This window comes from Aotus nancymaae, unplaced genomic scaffold (genome assembly GCF_030222135.1).
Source record: "Aotus nancymaae isolate 86718 unplaced genomic scaffold, 86718_ANA_hifiasm-v0.15.2.pri h1tg000051l, whole genome shotgun sequence".
NCBI classification, from domain to species: Eukaryota; Metazoa; Chordata; class Mammalia; order Primates; family Aotidae; genus Aotus; species Aotus nancymaae.
The window spans coordinates 23891718-23913191 of NW_026988465.1; the positions used below are offsets into that span (position 1 = coordinate 23891718).

At 53.7% G+C, this 21474-nt stretch overlaps 1 long non-coding RNA gene across 2 annotated transcripts; it reads left to right on the forward strand.

Moving 5' to 3' along the window:
* Positions 1–14389: 14389 nt before the first annotated feature.
* Positions 14390–21248, forward strand: LOC135269247 (uncharacterized). Of its 2 annotated transcripts, XR_010337572.1 has the most exons (3): positions 14810–15069; positions 19453–20644; positions 21224–21248. It is a non-coding gene; the product is annotated as an uncharacterized LOC135269247 (long non-coding RNA). The 2 variants fall into 2 exon arrangements; XR_010337571.1 differs by lacking the exon at positions 21224–21248 and having other exon boundaries at positions 14390–15069; positions 19453–19610.
* The last annotated feature ends 226 nt before the right edge of the window (positions 21249–21474 follow it).

Here is a 21474-nt window from a genome sequence, read left to right on the forward strand (position 1 = left end):
TTCAGATCGTCAGGTGGGCACTAGGGACTGCCCTCGCCATGGAATCCCGGATGGCGTAGAAGGCGTCGGCCGTGGTCGGTTCCCATCGTGCTGGAGATGCAGGTTGATGAGGTGTGGCGGGTGTGGGTGGACACCAGAAACTTGGGCCTGACACCCCCGAGGAGGGTGTCAGCAGAACTTTCCCCTGCTCCGTGAGCTCACTGCCCCCCTTCGACATGGGCCACCCACCAAGGGGCCCTGCCTTGGTCTCCAAGTCCAGGGACCCCTGCTTCTCAGCACTGCTGATACAGAAGGCCCTACCGCTGAGGGCCCCTGCTTTGCCAAGCCGCTGAGACGGTTCCCAAGGCCACGGCGGCAGTCATTCTGACGCGAGCCCCGGCCACAAGCAGCACAAGCACAGGTACACACACGTGAACACGCACGGAGACATACGAGCAGACACACACACATGCACACACACACACACACACACACAGAGACTAAGCCACGCGGAGAAATCCAACATTCGCCGGCAGCTCCTGAGGCTGTGCGGTTCTGCTCTCTTTTGGGAAGCCCCTCGGGGATAGAGCAGCCCCGCAGCACACAGGCTGACCTTACCTGGAATTTCCAGCATAGACAGCCTTCAAGGAGACGCACCCCAACAGAGTCTGGGCAGGCCTGAAACATCTAGGGGATCCTTGGGGATCCATCGCCCTGGGCATCCCTGAAGATCCCCTGGACGTTTTCTCAGCCTGGTTCCGCCAAGCCGGACTCCGGAAATCGCGGGACCGTGGCGACGATCGCGGTGGGGTGGGGGGCGTCGCCCAAAGCCCAGGTACTGCCGCAGCGGGCCCCTGCCTTGGCAAACCGCTGAGACGGTTGCCCAGGACACGGCGGCCGTCTCTGTGACGCGAGCCGCTGCTCAGCGCTGGCGCTTCTGAGGCCCCTCTTGCGCATGCGCATTGCCGTGCCCGGCCGCCCGGCCGGCCGCAGTGTGCGCTCTCCCGCCGCAGCCGCACGGGACAAGGCTGGAGGCGGTGCCCGGGGCCGTCCCGGGGAAGGAGGCCGCCTGCCACAAGCAGCGCAGGAGCCCGGCACTTCTGACCTCTGTACCTCTTGGAGCCGGCTTTCCTGATCGCATCGTGTGGAGGAGGAGGGCGCTTCAGATCGTCAGGTGGGCACTAGGGACTGCCCTCGCCATGGCATCCCGGATGGCTTGTAAGGCGTGGGCCGTGGTCGGGTCCCATCGGGCTGGAGATGCAGGCTGATGAGGTGTGGCGGGGGTGGGTGGACCCCAGAAACATGGGCGTGATACCCTCGAGGAGGGTGTCAGCAGAACTTTCCCCTGCTCCGTGAGCTCACTGCCCCCCTTTGACATGGGCCACCCACCAAGGGGCCCTGCCGTGGTCTCCAAGTCCAGGGACCCCTGCTTCTCAGCACTGCTGATAGAGCAGGCACTACCGCTGAGGGCCCCTGAGTTGCCAAGACGCTCAGACGGTGCCCCAGGCCACGGTGGGGGTTACCGTGATGTGATCCCCGGCCACAAGAAGCGCAGCATCCTGACAGTTCAGAAGGAAAGAGCAGCGATCCCAGCGTGAGGCAAAGGTGGTAACACCTGGAACTGGCCTCCCACAGGTTCAGATCAGGTGGAGAGAGCATCTCAGAAGCTGTTCGGGGCGATTCCAATCCCGAGACGGATGTCCAGGCATGCCGCTGAGTACCCCCAAGAAATCCAAGCACAAAAAGCTAACAGAGCTAGTCACTTTATTGTTTTCATACAAAACACAATATTCTCGGTACAAAGTGTTTAGATCAAATCACGTTCATCGCCTGTATACAGAGAACTTTGTCATCATTCGCTCTGTGATAAATGCAGATTGTTACTCTTATTGACACCTAAACCCAGAGTGTAACCATCTGTAGGAGGTTCATCAGTGGCTGAATCCTGTTTCTGAAGTAGCGTTTCCATTAAATCATACTTTCATAAAGGCCCTACCCTGCCATTAGCTTTCAAATGTTTCCTGTGATGGGCAAATCATCAACTTGGAACCTTCATCCGGTCAAGACCAACTTTGGGCAACCAACTTACTTGACAAGATTTGCATTGTCTCCAGTTCCCTTGCATGTGGCACATTCAGATCTTCAATCTTCAGCTTTCGCCTGGTTTTGCAACACACACCGTCTTTGTCATCTCTCTCTAGGAACTCTTTCCTGCCATACAAGGGCTCAGAAAAGAAAACAACAGTAAACGTCAGAAGGATATGAGGGAACAATTTTAAGAAAGAAAACTTCTCAAAGGTAAGGCTGTGGAACAGTTTCACTCATTCCAACCTCATATTTTTCTCCCTCAGGAATGAAGCTCTGTTTTCCGCCTCTGGTTCTCTGGGAGAAGAAAAAAAAAGAAAGAAAGAAATCCAAACAATAGCTGTTTAATCAATAATAAAAATCAATCTCCTCTGTTAACCTCGATTACTTTAGTTAGGTGTTTGAAAACTTATCTACTTTTCATTAATACTGTATTGGACCACAGAATGATGTGACCGTTGGTGCCGTCGGAGAAAGAAAGTAGCAAATTAAATATACCATATACATCCTTTCACAACTGCCCATCATTAGGATTGACTCACAGCCTGCATATTTTCATAACTTACCACATATGGCCTTTTAGCTGAAAGGCTAATCCTGGGAACATACTACACACATTGTTTGCCCACATGTGTATGCAGGTGCATTGGTGTTCATTGAAAGAAAGAGTTTTTCAGCACCAAAAGAAGAGCAGAAGGAAAAGGTCTCACAGCTCCTAAGTCCTAGTTAAGGTAAAACCAATTAAAATGCCACAGAAAAGTTCATTTTAAGCTAATTCAGGTGCCATTTGCATCCTATAGGACAGAATACATTTAGCATTTCAAAGAATACATACAGATATTTTACAAGAACTGTAAGTACCTGAGTGTTTGCAGCCAAAGCGTTAGAAACCACCAGCAATCACAGCACAGACTCTAGGTAGATGTTGCCATTCCCATGTGCAGACCCCTGTTCCTTAGAGGCCGGAAGAGACAGCAGGCCCTGCTCCCAAAAATTGCTTGGACAGCTGAGATCAAGGAGCATTCCCAAGCCAGAGTAGGTACAAAATATTCCTAAACAGAAGGGCGTGATGCTATGTACATGCTAACGTTTTCTTAAAATTGCTGTGATTTCAGTTCTTCATCATACCAAGCCCTCTGTGATTGCATCACCTGGCTAACTGCATACAATTTAATCTGTCCCCAGATAAACAAGAGTCAACTAAATGAGCCATTCAAAAAAAAGTCAACATAGGATCGCACTGTTTCCATCTATACTGCCGATCAGTGTGTTTGAATTATGAAAGTGGTTAGGGAGAAAAACGAACACTATATCCAGACGATACTCTTGACATGCAGACCCTACCTCTACAACACTTACTTCCGTAGAACACTGCAGAGACTTGCTCCTGGAAATCCCAATCATGACCCAGAATCAATGGCATCCCCGAGTGCCTACTAGAAGTGCAGAATCACAGGCTCACTCAATGTGTCTTTTGACAAGAATCCACAGTAGGTCAAATACACATCCGTTGAAGGACACCAGGGTAGTCCCTCAAGGGGTCATGAGCACGGGGCCAGTCCTAGATGTGCTGCAGGACCAAGGGCCCTTGGAAGAGTTTGGTTTTGGGGGTGCTATACTCACCTTCCAACTGGAGAGGGACCCCTTCGGGATGGGCAGCTGATTTGCAGTCTTTCGGGTGGGAGCCCGACCCCCACTACACTGAGGCTTTAGAAACCAGGAGCAACACAAAAAACGCGGGGCCTCTCAGCCCCTAAGCTGGGCCAAGGACGCACACGGGAACCTAGGCGGACTTCAGAGAAACCGCGCTGGAGTGCACTGGCCACGCCCCTTGTCAAGCATACAGCGCAAGCACACGCACACACACGTGAACACACACGGAGACATACAAGCAGACACACACACATGCACACACACGCACACACACACGGAGACTAAGCCACGCGGAGAAATCCCACAGTCTCAGGCAGCTCCTGAGGCTGTGCCGTTCTGCTCTCTTCCGGGAAGCCCCTCGGGGATAGAGCAGCCCCGCAGCACACAGGCTGACCTTACCTGGAATTTCCAGCATGGACAGCCTTCAAGGAGACGCTCCCCAACAGAGTCTGGGCAGGCCTGAAACATCTAGGGGATCCTTGGGGATCCATCGCCCTGGGCATCCCTGAAGATCCCCTGGACGTTTTCTCAGCCTGGTTCCGCCAAGCCGGACTCCGGAAATCGCGGGACCGTGGCGACGATCGCGGTGGGGTGGGGGGCGTCGCCCAAAGCCCAGGTACTGCCGCAGCGGGCCCCTGCCTTGGCAAACCGCTGAGACGGTTGCCCAGGACACGGCGGCCGTCACTGTGACGCGAGCCCCTGCTCAGCGCTCGCGCTTCTGAGGCCCCGCTTGCGCATGCGCATTGGCGTGCCCGGCCGCCCGGCCGGCCGCAGTGTCAGCGCTGTCCCGCCGCAGCCGCACGGGACAAGGCTGGAGGCGGTGCCCGGGGCCGTCCCGGGGAAGGAGGCTGCCTGCCACAAGCAGCGCAGGAGCCCGGCACTTCTGACCTCCGTACCTCTTGGAGCCGGCTTTCCTGATCGCATCGGCTGGAGGAGGAGGGCGCTTCAGATCGTCAGGTGGGCACTAGGGACTGCCCTCGCCATGGCATCCCGGATGGCTTAGAAGGCGTGGGCCGTGGTCGGGTCCCATCGGGCTGGAGATGCAGGCTGATGAGGTGTGGCGGGGGTGGGTGGACACCAGAAACTTGGGCCTGACACCCCCGAGGAGGGTGTCAGCAGAACTTTCCCCTGCTCCGTGAGCTCACTGCCCCCCTTCGACATGGGCCACCCACCAAGGGGCCCTGCCTTGGTCGCCAAGTCCAGGGACCCCTGCTTCTCAGCACTGCTGATAGAGAAGGCCCTACCGCTGAGGGCCCCTGCTTTGCCAAGCCGCTGAGAAGGTTCCCAAGGCCACGGCGGCAGTCATTGTGACGCGAGCCCCGGCCACAAGCAGCACAAGCACAGGTACACACACGTGAACACACACGGAGACATACGAGCAGACACACACACATGCACACACACACACACGGAGACTAAGCCACGCGGAGAAATCCCACAGTCGCAGGCAGCTCCTGAGGCTGTGCGGTTCTGCTCTCTTCCGGGAAGCCCCTCGGGGATAGAGCAGCCCCGCAGCACACAGGCTGACCTTACCTGGAATTTCCAGCATAGACAGCCTTCAAGGAGACGCACCCCAACAGAGTCTGGGCAGGCCTGAAACATCTAGGGGATCCTTGGGGATCCATCGCCCTGGGCATCCCTGAAGATCCCCTGGACGTTTTCTCAGCCTGGTTCCGCCAAGCCGGACTCCGGAAATCGCGGGACCGTGGCGACGATCGCGGTGGGGTGGGGGGCGTCGCCCAAAGCCCAGATACTGCCGCAGCGGGCCCCTGCCTTGGCAAACCGCTGAGACGGTTGCCCAGGACACGGCGGCCGTCACTGTGACGCGAGCCGCTGCTCAGCGCTCGCGCTTCTGAGGCCCCGCTTGCGCATGCGCATTGGCGTGCCCGTCCGCCCGGCCGGCCGCAGTGTCAGTGCTGTCCCACCGCAGCCGCACGGGACAAGGCTGGAGGCGGTGCCCGGGGCCGTCCCGGGGAAGGAGGCCGCCTGCCACAAGCAGCGCAGGAGCCCGGCCCTTCTGACCTCTGTACCTCTTGGAGTCGGCTTTCCTGATCGCATCGGCTGGAGGAGGAGGGCGCTTCAGATCGTCAGGTGGGCACTAGGGACTGCCCTCGCCATGGCATCCCGGATGGCTTGGAAGGCGTGAGCCGTGGTCGGGTCCCATCGGGGTGGAGATGCAGGCTGATGAGGTGTGGCGGGGATCGGTGGACCCCAGAAACATGGGCGTGATACCCTCGAGGAGGGTGTCAGCAGAACTTTCCCCTGCTCCGTGAGCTCACTGCCCCCCTTTGACATGGGCCACCCACCAAGGGGCCCTGCCGTGGTTTCCAAGTCCAGGGACCCCTGCTTCTCAGCACTGCTGATAGAGCAGGCACTACCGCTGAGGGCCCCTGCGTTGCCAAGACGCTCAGACGGTGCCCCAGGCCACGGTGGGGGTTACCGTGATGTGATCCCCGGCCACAAGAAGCGCAGGATCCTGACAGTTCAGAAGGAAAGAGCAGCGATCCCAGCGTGAGGCAAAGGTGGTAACACCTGGAACTGGCCTCCCACGCGTTCAGATCAGGTGGAGAGAGCATCTCAGAAGCTGTTCGGGGCGATTCCAATCCCGAGACGGATGTCCTGGCATGCCGCTGAGTACCCCCAAGAAATCCAAGCACAAAAAGCTAACAGAGCTAGTCACTTTATTGTTTTCATACAAAACACAATATTCTCGGTACAAAGTGTTTAGATCAAATCACGTTCATCGCCTGTATACAGAGAACTTTGTCAACTTCCCTTGTCAAGAGACAAATCATTCGCTCTGTGATAAATGCAGATTGTTACTCTTATTGACACCTAAACCCAGAGTGTAACCATCTGTAGGAGGTTCATCAGTGGCTGAATCCTGTTTCTGAAGTAGCGTTTCCATTAAATCATACTTTCATAAAGGCCCTACCCTGCCATTAGCTTTCCAATGTTTCCTGTGATGGGCAAATCATCAACTTGGAACCTTCATCCGGTCAAGACCAACTTTGGGCAACCAACTTACTTGACAAGATTTGCATTGTCTCCAGTTCCCTTGCATGTGGCACATTCAGATCTTCAATCTTCAGCTTTCGCCTGGTTTTGCAACACACACCGTCTTTGTCATCTCTCTCTAGGAACTCTTTCCTGCCATACAAGGGCTCAGAAAAGAAAACAACAGTAAACGTCAGAAGGATATGAGGGAACAATTTTAAGAAAGAAAACTTCTCAAAGGTAAGGCTGTGGAACAGTTTCACTCATTCCAACCTCATATTTTTCTCCCTCAGGAATGAAGCTCTGTTTTCCGCCTCTGGTTCTCTGGGAGAAGAAAAAAAAAGAAAGAAAGAAATCCAAACAATAGCTGTTTAATCAATAATAAAAATCAATCTCCTCTGTTAACCTCGATTACTTTAGTTAGGTGTTTGAAAACTTATCTACTTTTCATTAATACTGTATTGGACCACAGAATGATGTGACCGTTGGTGCCGTCGGAGAAAGAAAGTAGCAAATTAAATATACCATATACATCCTTTCACAACTGCCCATCATTAGGATTGACTCACAGCCTGCATATTTTCATAACTTACCACATATGGCCTTTTAGCTGAAAGGCTAATCCTGGGAACATACTACACACATTGTTTGCCCACATGTGTATGCAGGTGCATTGGTGTTCATTGAAAGAAAGAGTTTTTCAACACCAAAAGAAGAGCAGAAGGAAAAGGTCTCACAGCTCCTAAGTCCTAGTTAAGGTAAAACCAATTAAAATGCCACAGAAAAGTTCATTTTAAGCTAATTCAGGTGCCATTTGCATCCTATAGGACAGAATACATTTAGCATTTCAAAGAATACATACAGATATTTTACAAGAACTGTAAGTACCTGAGTGTTTGCAGCCAAAGCGTTAGAAACCACCAGCAATCACAGCACAGACTCTAGGTAGATGTTGCCATTCCCATGTGCAGACCCCTGTTCCTTAGAGGCCGGAAGAGACAGCAGGCCCTGCTCCCAAAAATTGCTTGGACAGCTGAGATCAAGGAGCATTCCCAAGCCAGAGTAGGTACAAAATATTCCTAAACAGAAGGGCGTGATGCTATGTACATGCTAACGTTTTCTTAAAATTGCTGTGATTTCAGTTCTTCATCATACCAAGCCCTCTGTGATTGCATCACCTGGCTAACTGCATACAATTTAATCTGTCCCCAGATAAACAAGAGTCAACTAAATGAGCCATTCAAAAAAAAGTCAACATAGGATCGCACTGTTTCCATCTATACTGCCGATCAGTGTGTTTGAATTATGAAAGTGGTTAGGGAGAAAAACGAACACTATATCCAGACGATACTCTTGACATGCAGACCCTACCTCTACAACACTTACTTCCGTAGAACACTGCAGAGACTTGCTCCTGGAAATCCCAATCATGACCCAGAATCAATGGCATCCCCGAGTGCCTACTAGAAGTGCAGAATCACAGGCTCACTCAATGTGTCTTTTGACAAGAATCCACAGTAGGTCAAATACACATCCGTTGAAGGACACCAGGGTAGTCCCTCAAGGGGTCATGAGCACGGGGCCAGTCCTAGATGTGCTGCAGGACCAAGGGCCCTTGGAAGAGTTTGGTTTTGGGGGTGCTATACTCACCTTCCAACTGGAGAGGGACCCCTTCGGGATGGGCAGCTGATTTGCAGTCTTTCGGGTGGGAGCCCGACCCCCACTACACTGAGGCTTTAGAAACCAGGAGCAACACAAAAAACGCGGGGCCTCTCAGCCCCTAAGCTGGGCCAAGGACGCACACGGGAACCTAGGCGGACTTCAGAGAAACCGCGCTGGAGTGCACTGGCCACGCCCCTTGTCAAGCATACAGCGCAAGCACACGCACACACACGTGAACACACACGGAGACATACAAGCAGACACACACACATGCACACACACGCACACACACACGGAGACTAAGCCACGCGGAGAAATCCAACAGTCTCAGGCAGCTCCTGAGGCTGTGCGGTTCTGCTCTCTTCCGGGAAGCCCCTCGGGGATAGAGCAGCCCCGCAGCACACAGGCTGACCTTACCTGGAATTTCCAGCATGGACAGCCTTCAAGGAGACGCTCCCCAACAGAGTCTGGGCAGGCCTGAAACATCTAGGGGATCCTTGGGGATCCATCGCCCTGGGCATCCCTGAAGATCCCCTGGACGTTTTCTCAGCCTGGTTCCGCCAAGCCGGACTCCGGAAATCGCGGGACCGTGGCGACGATCGCGGTGGGGTGGGGGGCGTCGCCCAAAGCCCAGGTACTGCCGCAGCGTGCTACTGCCTTGGCAAACCGCTGAGACGGTTGCCCAGGACACGGCGGCCGTCACTGTGACGCGAGCCCCTGCTCAGCGCTCGCGCTTCTGAGGCCCCGCTTGCGCATGCGCATTGGCGTGCCCGGCCGCCCGGCAGTCCGCAGTGTCACCGCTGTCCCGCCGCAGCCGCACGGGACAAGGCTGGAGGCGGTGCCCGGGGCCGTCCCGGGGAAGGAGGCCGCTTGCCACAAGCAGCGCAGGAGCCCGGCACTTCTGACCTCCGTACCTCTTGGAGCCGGCTTTCCTGATCGCATCGGATGGAGGAGGAGGGCGCTTCAGATCGTCAGGTGGGCACTAGGGACTTCCCTCGCCATGGCATCCCGGATGGCTTAGAAGGCGTGGGCCGTGGTCGGGTCCCATCGGGCTGGAGATGCAGGCTGATGAGGTGTGGCGGGGGTGGGTGGACACCAGAAACTTGGGCCTGACACCCCCGAGGAGGGTGTCAGCAGAACTTTCCCCTGCTCCGTGAGCTCACTGCCCCCCTTCGACATGGGCCACCCACCAAGGGGCCCTGCCTTGGTCTCCAAGTCCAGGGACCCCTGCTTCTCAGCACTGCTGATAGAGAAGGCCGTACCGCTGAGGGCCCCTGCTTTGCCAAGCCGCTGAGAAGGTTCCCAAGGCCACGGCGGCAGTCATTGTGACGCGAGCCCCGGCCACAAGCAGCACAAGCACAGGTACACACACGTGAACACACACGGAGACATACGAGCAGACAAACACACATGCACACGCACACACACACACACACACATGGAGACTAAGCCACGCGGAGAAATCCCACAGTCGCAGGCAGCTCCTGAGACTGTGCGGTTCTGCTCTCTTCTGGGAAGCCCCTCGGGGATAGAGCAGCCCGGCAGCACACAGGCTGACCTTACATGGAATTTCCTGAATGGACAGCCTTCAAGGAGACGCACCCCAACAGAGTCTGGGCAGGCCTGAAACATCTAGGGGATCCTTGGGAATCCATCGCCCTGGGCATCCCTGAAGATCCCCTGGACGTTTTCTCAGCCTGGTTCCGCCAAGCCGGACTCCGGAAATCGCGGGACCGTGGCCACGTTCGCGGTGGGGTGGGGGGCGTCGCCCAAAGCCCAGGTACTGCCGCAGCGGGCCCCTGCCTTGGCAAACCGCTGAGACGGTTGCCCAGGACACGGCGGCCGTCACTGTGACGCGAGCCCCTGCTCAGCGCTCGCGCTTCTGAGGCCCCCCTTGCGCATGCGCATTGGCGTGCCCGGCCGCCCGGTCGGCCGCAGTGTCAGCGCTGTCCCGCCGCAGCCGCACGGGACAAGGCTGGAGGCGGTGCCCGGGGCCGTCCCGGGGAAGGAGGCCGCCTGCCACAAGCAGCGCAGGAGCCCGGCACTTCTGACCTCCGTACCTCTTGGAGCCGGCTTTCCTGATCGCATCGGCTGGAGGAGGAGGGCGCTTCAGATCGTCAGGTGGGCACTAGGGACTGCCCTCGCCATGGCATCCCGGATGGCTTAGAAGGCGTGGGCCGTGGTCGGGTCCCATCGGGCTGGAGATGCAGGCTGATGAGGTGTGGCGGGGGTGGGTGGACACCAGAAACTTGGGCCTGACACCCCCGAGGAGGGTGTCAGCAGAACTTTCCCCTGCTCCGTGAGCTCACTGCCCCCCTTCGACATGGGCCACCCACCAAGGGGCCCTGCCTTGGTCTCCAAGTCCAGGGACCCCTGCTTCTCAGCACTGCTGATAGAGAAGGCCCTACCGCTGAGGGCCCCTGCTTTGCCAAGCCGCTGAGACGGTTCCCAAGGCCACGGCGGCAGTCATTGTGACGCGAGCCCCGGCCACAAGCAGCACAAGCACAGGTACACACACGTGAACACACACGGAGACATACGAGCAGACACACACACATGCACACACACACACACATGGAGACTAAGCCACGCGGAGAAATCCCACAGTCGCAGGCAGCTCCTGAGGCTGTGCTTTTCTGCTCTCTTCCGGGAAGCCCCTCGGGGATAGAGCAGCCCAGCAGCACACAGGCTGACCTTACCTGGAATTTCCAGCATAGACAGCCTTCAAGGAGACGCACCCCAACAGAGTCTGGGCAGGCCTGAAACATCTAGGGGATCCTTGGGGATCCATCGCCCTGGGCATCCCTGAAGATCCCCTGGACGTTTTCTCAGCCTGGTTCCGCCAAGCCGGACTCCGGAAATCGCGGGACCGTGGCGACGATCGCGGTGGGGTGGGGGGCGTCGCCCAAAGCCCAGATACTGCCGCAGCGGGCCCCTGCCTTGGCAAACCGCTGAGACGGTTGCCCAGGACACGGCGGCCGTCACTGTGACGCGAGCCCCTGCTCAGCGCTCGCGCTTCTGAGGCCCCGCTTGCGCATGCGCATTGGCGTGCCCGTCCGCCCGGCCGGCCGCAGTGTCAGTGCTGTCCCACCGCAGCCGCACGGGACAAGGCTGGAGGCGGTGCCCGGGGCCGTCCCGGGGAAGGAGGCCGCCTGCCACAAGCAGCGCAGGAGCCCGGCACTTCTGACCTCCGTACCTCTTGGAGCCGGCTTTCCTGATCGCATCGGATGGAGGAGGAGGGCGCTTCAGATCGTCAGGTGGGCACTAGGGACTTCCCTCGCCATGGCATCCCGGATGGCTTAGAAGGCGTGGGCCGTGGTCGGGTCCCATCGGGCTGGAGATGCAGGCTGATGAGGTGTGGCGGGGGTGGGTGGACACCAGAAACTTGGGCCTGACACCCCCGAGGAGGGTGTCAGCAGAACTTTCCCCTGCTCCGTGAGCTCACTGCCCCCCTTCGACATGGGCCACCCACCAAGGGGCCCTGCCTTGGTCTCCAAGTCCAGGGACCCCTGCTTCTCAGCACTGCTGATAGAGAAGGCCGTACCGCTGAGGGCCCCTGCTTTGCCAAGCCGCTGAGAAGGTTCCCAAGGCCACGGCGGCAGTCATTGTGACGCGAGCCCCGGCCACAAGCAGCACAAGCACAGGTACACACACGTGAACACACACGGAGACATACGAGCAGACAAACACACATGCACACGCGCACACACACACACACACATGGAGACTAAGCCACGCGGAGAAATCCCACAGTCGCAGGCAGCTCCTGAGGCTGTGCGGTTCTGCTCTCTTCTGGGAAGCCCCTCGGGGATTGAGCAGCCCGGCAGCACACAGGCTGAGTTACATGGAATTTCCTGAATGGACAGCCTTCAAGGAGACGCACCCCAACAGAGTCTGGGCAGGCCTGAAACATCTAGGGGATCCTTGGGGATCCATCGCCCTGGGCATCCCTGAAGATCCCCTGGACGTTTTCTCAGCCTGGTTCCGCCAAGCCGGACTCCGGAAATCGCGGGACCGTGGCGACGATCGCGGTGGGGTGGGGGGCGTCGCCCAAAGCCCAGGTACTGCCGCAGCGGGCCCCTGCCTTGGCAAACCGCTGAGACGGTTGCCCAGGACACGGCGGCCGTCACTGTGACGCGAGCCCCTGCTCAGCGTTCGCGCTTCTGAGGCCCCCCTTGCGCATGCGCATTGGCGTGCCCGGCCGCCCGGCCGGCCGCAGTGTCAGCGCTGTCCCGCCGCAGCCGCACGGGACAAGGCTGGAGGCGGTGCCCGGGGCCGTCCCGTTGAAGGAGGCCGCCTGCCACAAGCAGCGCAGGAGCCCGGCACTTCTGACCTCCGTACCTCTTGGAGCCGGCTTTCCTGATCGCATCGGCTGGAGGAGGAGGGCGCTTCAGATCGTCAGGTGGGCACTAGGGACTGCCCTCGCCATGGAATCCCGGATGGCTTAGAAGGCGTGGGCCGTGGTCGGGTCCCATCGGGCTGGAGATGCAGGCTGATGAGGTGTGGCGGGGGTGGGTGGACACCAGAAACTTGGGCCTGACACCCCCGAGGAGGGTGTCAGCAGAACTTTCCCCTGCTCCGTGAGCTCACTGCCCCCCTTCGACATGGGCCACCCACCAAGGGGCCCTGCCTTGGTCGCCAAGTCCAGGGACCCCTGCTTCTCAGCACTGCTGATAGAGAAGGCCCTACCGCTGAGGGCCCCTGCTTTGCCAAGCCGCTGAGACGGTTCCCAAGGCCACGGCGGCAGTCATTGTGACGCGAGCCCCGGCCACAAGCAGCACAAGCACAGGTACACACACGTGAACACACACGGAGACATACGAGCAGACACACACACATGCACACACACACACACACACACACACACGGAGACTAAGCCACGCGGAGAAATCCCACAGTCGCAGGCAGCTCCTGAGACTGTGCGGTTCTGCTCTCTTCCGGGAAGCCCCTCGGGGATAGAGCAGCCCGGCAGCACACAGGCTGACCTTACATGGAATTTCCTGAATGGACAGCCTTCAAGGAGACGCACCCCAACAGAGTCTGGGCAGGCCTGAAACATCTAGGGGATCCTTGGGAATCCATCGCCCTGGGCATCCCTGAAGATCCCCTGGACGTTTTCTCAGCCTGGTTCCGCCAAGCCGGACTCCGGAAATCGCGGGACCGTGGCGACGATCGCGGTGGGGTGGGGGGCGTCGCCCAAAGCCCAGGTACTGCCGCAGCGGGCCCCTGCCTTGGCAAACCGCTGAGACGGTTGCCCAGGACACGGCGGCCGTCACTGTGACGCGAGCCCCTGCTCAGCGCTCGCGCTTCTGAGGCCCCCCTTGCGCATGCGCATTGGCGTGCCCGGCCGCCCGGCCGGCCGCAGTGTCAGCGCTGTCCCGCCGCAGCCGCACGGGACAAGGCTGGAGGCGGTGCCCGGGGCCGTCCCGGGGAAGGAGGCCGCCTGCCACAAGCAGCGCAGGAGCCCGGCCCTTCTGACCTCTGTACCTCTTGGAGCCGGCTTTCCTGATCGCATCGGCTGGAGGAGGAGGGCGCTTCAGATCGTCAGGTGGGCACTAGGGACTGCCCTCGCCATGGCATCCCGGATGGCTTGGAAGGCGTGAGCCGTGGTCGGGTCCCATCGGGCTGGAGATGCAGGCTGATGAGGTGTGGCGGGGATCGGTGGACCCCCGAAACATGGGCGTGATACCCTCGAGGAGGGTGTCAGCAGAACTTTCCCCTGCTCCGTGAGCTCACTGCCCCCCTTTGACATGGGCCACCCACCAAGGGGCCCTGCGTGGTCTCCAAGTCCAGGGACCCCTGCTTCTCAGCACTGCTGATAGAGCAGGCACTACCGCTGAGGGCCCCTGCGTTGCCAAGACGCTCAGACGGTGCCCCAGGCCACGGTGGGGGTTACCGTGACGCGATCCCCGGCCACAAGAAGCGCAGGATCCTGACAATTCAGAAGGAAAGAGCAGTGATCCCAGCGTGAGGCAAAGGTGGTAACACCTGGAACTGGCCTCCCACGGGTTCAGATCAGGTGGAGAGAGCATCTCAGAAGCTGTTCGGGGCGATTCCAATCCCGAGACGGATGTCCTGGCATGCCGCTGAGTACCCCCAAGAAATCCAAGCACAAAAAGCTAACAGAGCTAGTCACTTTATTGTTTTCATACAAAACACAATATTCTCGGTACAAAGTGTTTAGATCAAATCACGTTCATCGCCTGTATACAGAGAACTTTGTCAACTTCCCTTGTCAAGAGACAAATCATTCGCTCTGTGATAAATGCAGATTGTTACTCTTATTGACACCTAAACCCAGAGTGTAACCATCTGTAGGAGGTTCATCAGTGGCTGAATCCTGTTTCTGAAGTAGCGTTTCCATTAAATCATACTTTCATAAAGGCCCTACCCTGCCATTAGCTTTCCAATGTTTCCTGTGATGGGCAAATCATCAACTTGGAACCTTCATCCGGTCAAGACCAACTTTGGGCAACCAACTTACTTGACAAGATTTGCATTGTCTCCAGTTCCCTTGCATGTGGCACATTCAGATCTTCAATCTTCAGCTTTCGCCTGGTTTTGCAACACACACCGTCTTTGTCATCTCTCTCTAGGAACTCTTTCCTGCCATACAAGGGCTCAGAAAAGAAAACAACAGTAAACGTCAGAAGGATATGAGGGAACAATTTCAAGAAAGAAAACTTCTCAAAGGTAAGGCTGTGGAAAAGTTTCACTCATTCCAACCTCATATTTTTCTCCCTCAGGAATGAAGCTCTGTTTTCCGCCTCTGGTTCTCTGGGAGAAGAAAAAGAAAGAAAGAAAGAAATCCAAACAATAGCTGTTTAATCAATAATAAAAATCAATCTCCTCTGTTAACCTCGATTACTTTAGTTAGGTGTTTGAAAACTTATCTACTTTTCATTAATACTGTATTGGACCACAGAATGATGTGACCGTTGGTGCCGTCGGAGAAAGAAAGTAGCAAATTAAATATACCATATACATCCTTTCACAACTGCCCATCATTAGGATTGACTCACAGCCTGCATATTTTCATAACTTACCACATATGGCCTTTTAGCTGAAAGGCTAATCCTGGGAACATACTACACACATTGTTTGCCCACATGTGTATGCAGGTGCATTGGTGTTCATTGAAAGAAAGAGTTTTTCAGCACCAAAAGAAGAGCAGAAGGAAAAGGTCTCACAGCTCCTAAGTCCTAGTTAAGGTAAAACCAATTAAAATGCCACAGAAAAGTTCATTTTAAGCTAATTCTGGTGCCATTTGCATCCTATACTTCAGAATATATTTCGCATTTCAAATAATACATACAGATATTTTACAAGAACTGTAAGTACCTGAGTGTTTGCAGCCAAAGCGTTAGAAACTCCCAGCAATTACAGCACAGACTCTAGGTAGATGTTGCCATTCCCATGTGCAGACCACTGTTCCTTAGAGACCGGAAGAGACAGCAGGCCCTGCTCCCAAAAATTGCTTGGACAGCTGAGATCAAGGAGCATTCCCAAGCCAGAGTAGGTACAAAATATTCCTAAACAGAAGGGCGTGATGCTATGTACATGCTAATGTTTTCTTAAAATTGCTGTGATTTCAGTTCTTCATCATACCAAGCCCTCTGTGATGGCATCATGTGGCTAACTGCATACAATTTAATCTTTCCCTAGATAAACAAGAGTCAACTAAATGTGTCGTTCAAAAAAAGTCAATATAGGATGGCACTGTTTCCATCTATATTGCCAATCAGTGTGTTTGAATTATGAAAGTGGTTAGGGAGAAGAACCAAGACTATATCCAGACTATATTCTTGGCATGCAGACCCTACATCTACAACTCTTACTTCTGTAGAACACTGCAGAGACTTGCTCCTGGAAATCCCAATTGTTGTGGTCTGTGAGATCGACACGTCTGCCAGGGGTCTTTTGACCACCAAGAGGGTCCCAATATGTGGTAGAGAGAGTGTGCGGAAGAAAAGAATGACAGAAAGAATGAATTCTAGAGGGCTTAATCAGGCCATGCCCAAGGCAGCAGTTTATTTCTGGTGCCCCGGAACTTATATATGTTTTTATATACTGTGACTGAAGTAGGTCCCATTACAAAAGTTTTATCTGGAGGGAAGAGAAAATTACAAAGTAAGCAGGGGAGGGGGTAGCATACAGGTTTATCTAAAGGTCACTGAACACGAAACAAAAGATTCTTATCCTGTAAAGATAACCGTGGTTTTTCTTTCTTTCCTTTTTTCCCGAAAAATCACTCAGTCATTCATTCATTCAATTCTGTTTTATTCTGTTCTGTTCTGTTCTAGTCTATTCTAATGTTTTTATTTTTCAAGATGGGGTTTCTCCATTATGGCCAGGCTGGTCTTGAGCTCCTGACCTCAGTTGATCCACCCACCTGGGCCTCCCAAATTGCTAGAATTAGAGGTGTGGGCCACCGCGCCTGGCCTTATTCTTGTGTTTTTGAGAATCAGTCTTGCTCTGTCACCCAGGCTTAGTGCAGCCTCCGCCCCCTGGGTTGAAGAGATTCTCCTACCTCAGCCTCCTGAGGGAGTGAGCAGCTGGGACTACACTGCAGGCACGCACCACCGTGGCCAGCTATCTTTTTTGTATTTTCAGTAGAGGCAGGGGTTTCACCATGTTGACCAGGCTGGTCTCAAACTCCTGACTTCTGATCCACATGCCACGACCTCCCAGGCAGGCGTGAGCCACTTCGTCTGGCCTATTTATTCTTTTTATCTGATCAAAGAACAATGAGACCCAGTGGTCAGAATGGCGATTCCCTAGGCAACAAGGGAGGGAGGAACTTGGAGATGGGGCGGTGGCAGTGGCCAAGATACAGTTGCCCCGGGCTGTGCGCAGGCGGCCTGAGCATTCTTCCTCCATGAGGCCTCGGTTTTCAGAGTGTGTTCTTCCTCCATGAAGCCTCAGTTTTCAGAGTAACAGTGGCTGCTAGGTGATGCCTGAAGTTTGACAATAGAGAGTGTCAACCTGGATTGAATTGGGATAGCCCAAGTTGGAGTGGGGGAGGGGAAGAATGAAGCCCTCCATCAACCACAGCACAGTGGGGCCGCAGTGCCCTCCCAGGCAGTTCCCACAAGCAATCAACCATTCCCCCAGGGAGACACAGCCTAATTCCCCACTCATCGGATTATCTGAAACTTCCTTCCAGAGAGGAGAGACCGACTGGAAATTCTCTCGGTCAAGTTCGAAACGTAAAAGGATCACTGGCACACCCACCAGGCCTAAGACAATTTTTAAAAGAGTTGTTTCATAATAGAAGAGCTGTTTCTGTGTTTTGGGTACATCTGTGTATTTCCGTATAACAAAGTTAGTTGTTTTAAACATGAGAATTTAAAATTTTTTTTAACTCCTTATGGGTACAGTCCTGTGATAGATAGACCACGGGACTCGTCAGCTCAGAGTCCATGAGACCAGAAGCTGACATCCTGCATATCTGTTTAGAATGAATGAACAAACAAATGAGTGAAATTATTTATTTATTTTGAGACGGAGTCTGGCTCTGTCGCCTAGGGTCGAGAGCAATGTCCCGATCTAAGCTCAATGCAACCTTTTCGTCCCGGGTTCAAGCGATTCTTTTTGCCTCAGCCTACCGAATAGCTGGGAATACAGGCATGTGCCACCACAACCAGATGATTTTTGTATTTTTTGTAAAGACGGGGTTTCACCGTGTTAGCCAGAATGGTCTCCATCTCCTGAACTCGTGATCCGACCATCTCCCAAAGTGCTGGGATTGATTACAAGTGTCAGCCACCACACCCGCCCAGGTTAGAATGAATTTAAAGAAGCCAGTCAAACACTGCCGTGAAACTCTCTGGAAGACACGCGATTAAAATCAAGGGACAAATAATAATAGTAATAATTGGTGTCTGTCATCCCCACACTTTGGGAGGCCAAGGGCAGATGGGTCCCTTGATCCCAGGTGATTGACTCCAGCATTGCCAACATGGGGAAACCTCGTCTCCACAAAAATACAAACGTTAGCTGGGCTCCAAATTAATAAAAAAGAAAATAGATTAAAATTTAAAATAGGCAGGGTGCGGTGGCTCATGCCTATAATCCCAGCACTTTGGGAGGCCGAGGCGGGTGGATCACGAGGTCAAGAGATCGAGACCTTCCTGGTCAAAAGGGTGAAACCCCGTCTATACTAAAAATACAAAACTTAGCTGGGCATGGTGGTGCACGCCTGTAATCCCAGCTACTCAGGAGGCTGAGGCAGAAGAATTGCTTGAACCCAGGAGGCAGAAGTTGTGGTGAGCCAAGATCATGCCATTGCACTCCAGCCTGGGTAACAAGAGTGAAACTCTGTCTCAAAAAAAATTTAGTTCGTCTGTCTTTAAAAGAACATTAAATGTAACCATTTTGTTGGATCGAGGTATTTCTTTCGGAGCATAAAATGTATGCTGTCGATGACCAATAAATATAAAATATGGTAATCAGAATTAACTCTGCACCATAGTATGCATTGTTACGAACATCGTGCACCTGAATATGTATAGTAGTGTAGCCTCAATTATATCTATAAGTAATTGACTAAGCAGTATGCTTTGCCTTCTTTCCAGATTTAAACTACCTTTTATTTTAGGGGTTGGTAGTATCAGCTTGTTGAGCAATTGCTTTGAATCTAGTTTTCAGTGATCAGAAGCAGCAGTTATTTGAGTGCATGAATAGAATGATGATCACTATAAATGTACCAAATTACAGAAAATTTTACTACGTATTTTTCATCTGTAGTTTCTCAGAAGGGCTATAGATTATTTGAACTGTCAAATCCTTGCATACTTCTGTGACACCCCTGAACATCTTCTCTCTTTCTTTAACCAAAGTGTTAGGTGTGACTGTCACAACTGTTATGTTTTCCAGTAAACTGGAAGTATCATATTATTTGACACTTATGTTTGTATCCTAAATTTCACCACCTAAATGTCATGTTCACATGTTGATTCCTCAGGAATGAAATGAAGGTACTACCTTGAAATATATTTTGTAGAAACTTGTCATGTCGAGGAACATTTTAGCATGGTAAGTTCCCTTAGCTATATGAATTTTTGCATGTTTCAGAGAGATCAGGAAATAAAATACTACAAAAAAGAAGGAGAAGGAGAAAGAGAAGCAGAAGGAGAAGGAGAAGAAGAAAGAAGAAGCAGAAGCAGCAGAAGCAGAAGACCTTATTTTTGTACCCAAGCAAGTCAAAGAATGCAGCACACTCTGGGATTGAATTATGAGTCCTTTATTATGCCAGCAACCAAGAGATGGCTGATCCCCAAAATTCTCTCGGCCCCTAAGAAAATGTTAGGTCTTTTATACCCTAGTTTTAAAAGGGAGGGGGAACTTAGCTGAAGCAAATTTTTCACAAAAGCAGAGTAAGCAAAAATTAAAAGGTAAACTATTATATGAGAAATAAAACAGTGCCAGGTGCGAGGGGTAATGTTGTCACAAAAGACATACAACTTACATAGGTAACGGGGGCTCTGGGCACTGGACTGCAGCTGCCTGTGTTCCCAGGCTCTGTTTCTACCACTTAACTCGGCCTCTTATCAACAAATGCATTCCTGGAGGTGCCCAGTGTCAGCCCGCCCCAGCTACGTACTCTGCTTCTGTACTGAATGGTGGGAAAATAACTAAAATGTAGAAGCTAAGATGGAAGATGGAATCTGTACAGCTCAGGAAGCTAACCTAAAGCCTGAACAGCTTTTAGTCTGAGAGAGAGTTAGTTTTAACTGGCAAAAAGCAGGTTATCACATTATGAAGTACAGTTTACATCAACCCGGTGTCACTACACGTGGAGAAATCCACAAAAGTGCTAGTCAACAACAGGAGAAAAACAGCAGCTAACACGTCCTGCGGAAAAGATACACCTTACTAGAATTCCGTGCCAAGGCATCGCCTCCGGTAATCTTAATGGAGCAAAGTATTACTTTTTAGACAGCGTTTCTATTTTGGGCAAATACTACTATGGCCCAGGATGGCGCCATGATTCCCTTTCCATTTTGCAAATATGCTGGCCTGAGGAAGGAGAAAATAAGATATCATGATAAAAGGTGATTGACACCCAGCCAAGATGAAGCTTTCCTAGGGAGGGAGAGAGGCCTGAGGAGTGAAGGGGTGAAAAAACACGACCACTGCAGTCCAGCCCGCCCACCGGCTTACCCACGTGGACCAAAGGCTGTGCCATAGCCCCCAGCTGCCTCTGGGGAGGTGGGACCTTGCCCCACCCCCACCCCCTCTTCGAAAACAGTGGCCACTGAGTGAGGTGAGGCCTGGCGATCACCCATGTAAATGTCAACCGGCAAAGTGTTGGGGGAGGGGAGAGAAGATGGAGGCCCACCCGGCTGGCTCCAGAACGTTTCCACCCAGGATGGTGGGGGGGCATGGTGTTGGGGGGAACTCACCTCACAAACTCACTGAATTGGAGTAAAGGGGCGGGGGGTGCTTAAAAAAATAAACCAACTCCTCATAAAGCCCAAGTAGAAGAGTCTATGCGCATGAAAGTCACCAACAAACAAAGAAACACAAAGTACTGATAAAAGAACAATAGGGCCCCCACCAGGGTGGATGTTCCCTAGGCAACAAGGGAGAGAGGGAGGGGCCTCCAGATGGGAGGCAGAGAAACCGGTTGCCCCAGGCTCTGTGAAGTCGTCAGACAGACCTCCCTCCACCCCACCTCGATTTTCTATTACAGTGGCCGCTAGGTGATGCCCGAAGACAACTGATGCTTGCAGCTGTCAGCACGGAAAAGAAGGGAACCTTGGATCGCTCTGGGTCATGATGGAGGTTGGGGGGGAGTGACTCAGGCATGCCATGTTGCTGGCCTCTCCCCTTTCCCTCTCAGACCAGGTCATTTCTGGACCCAGGGAGTCCTCTCAGGTGGTGTCCACCTGGGACACGGCCTAGGCACCCACCCATGGGTTCATCTGGAACTTCAATTCCACTAGAGAACAGGAAGAGGAGACAAAGGGCGAGGATGTGTGGACAGAGGCTAGGGGTGGAGATGGGGCCTATCTAAGATGGAAGTCCAGTCCATAGCGTTTCCGAGTGGACTCCAGACCAACTACCTCAGAGTGGCAATACCTGTTACAGGGA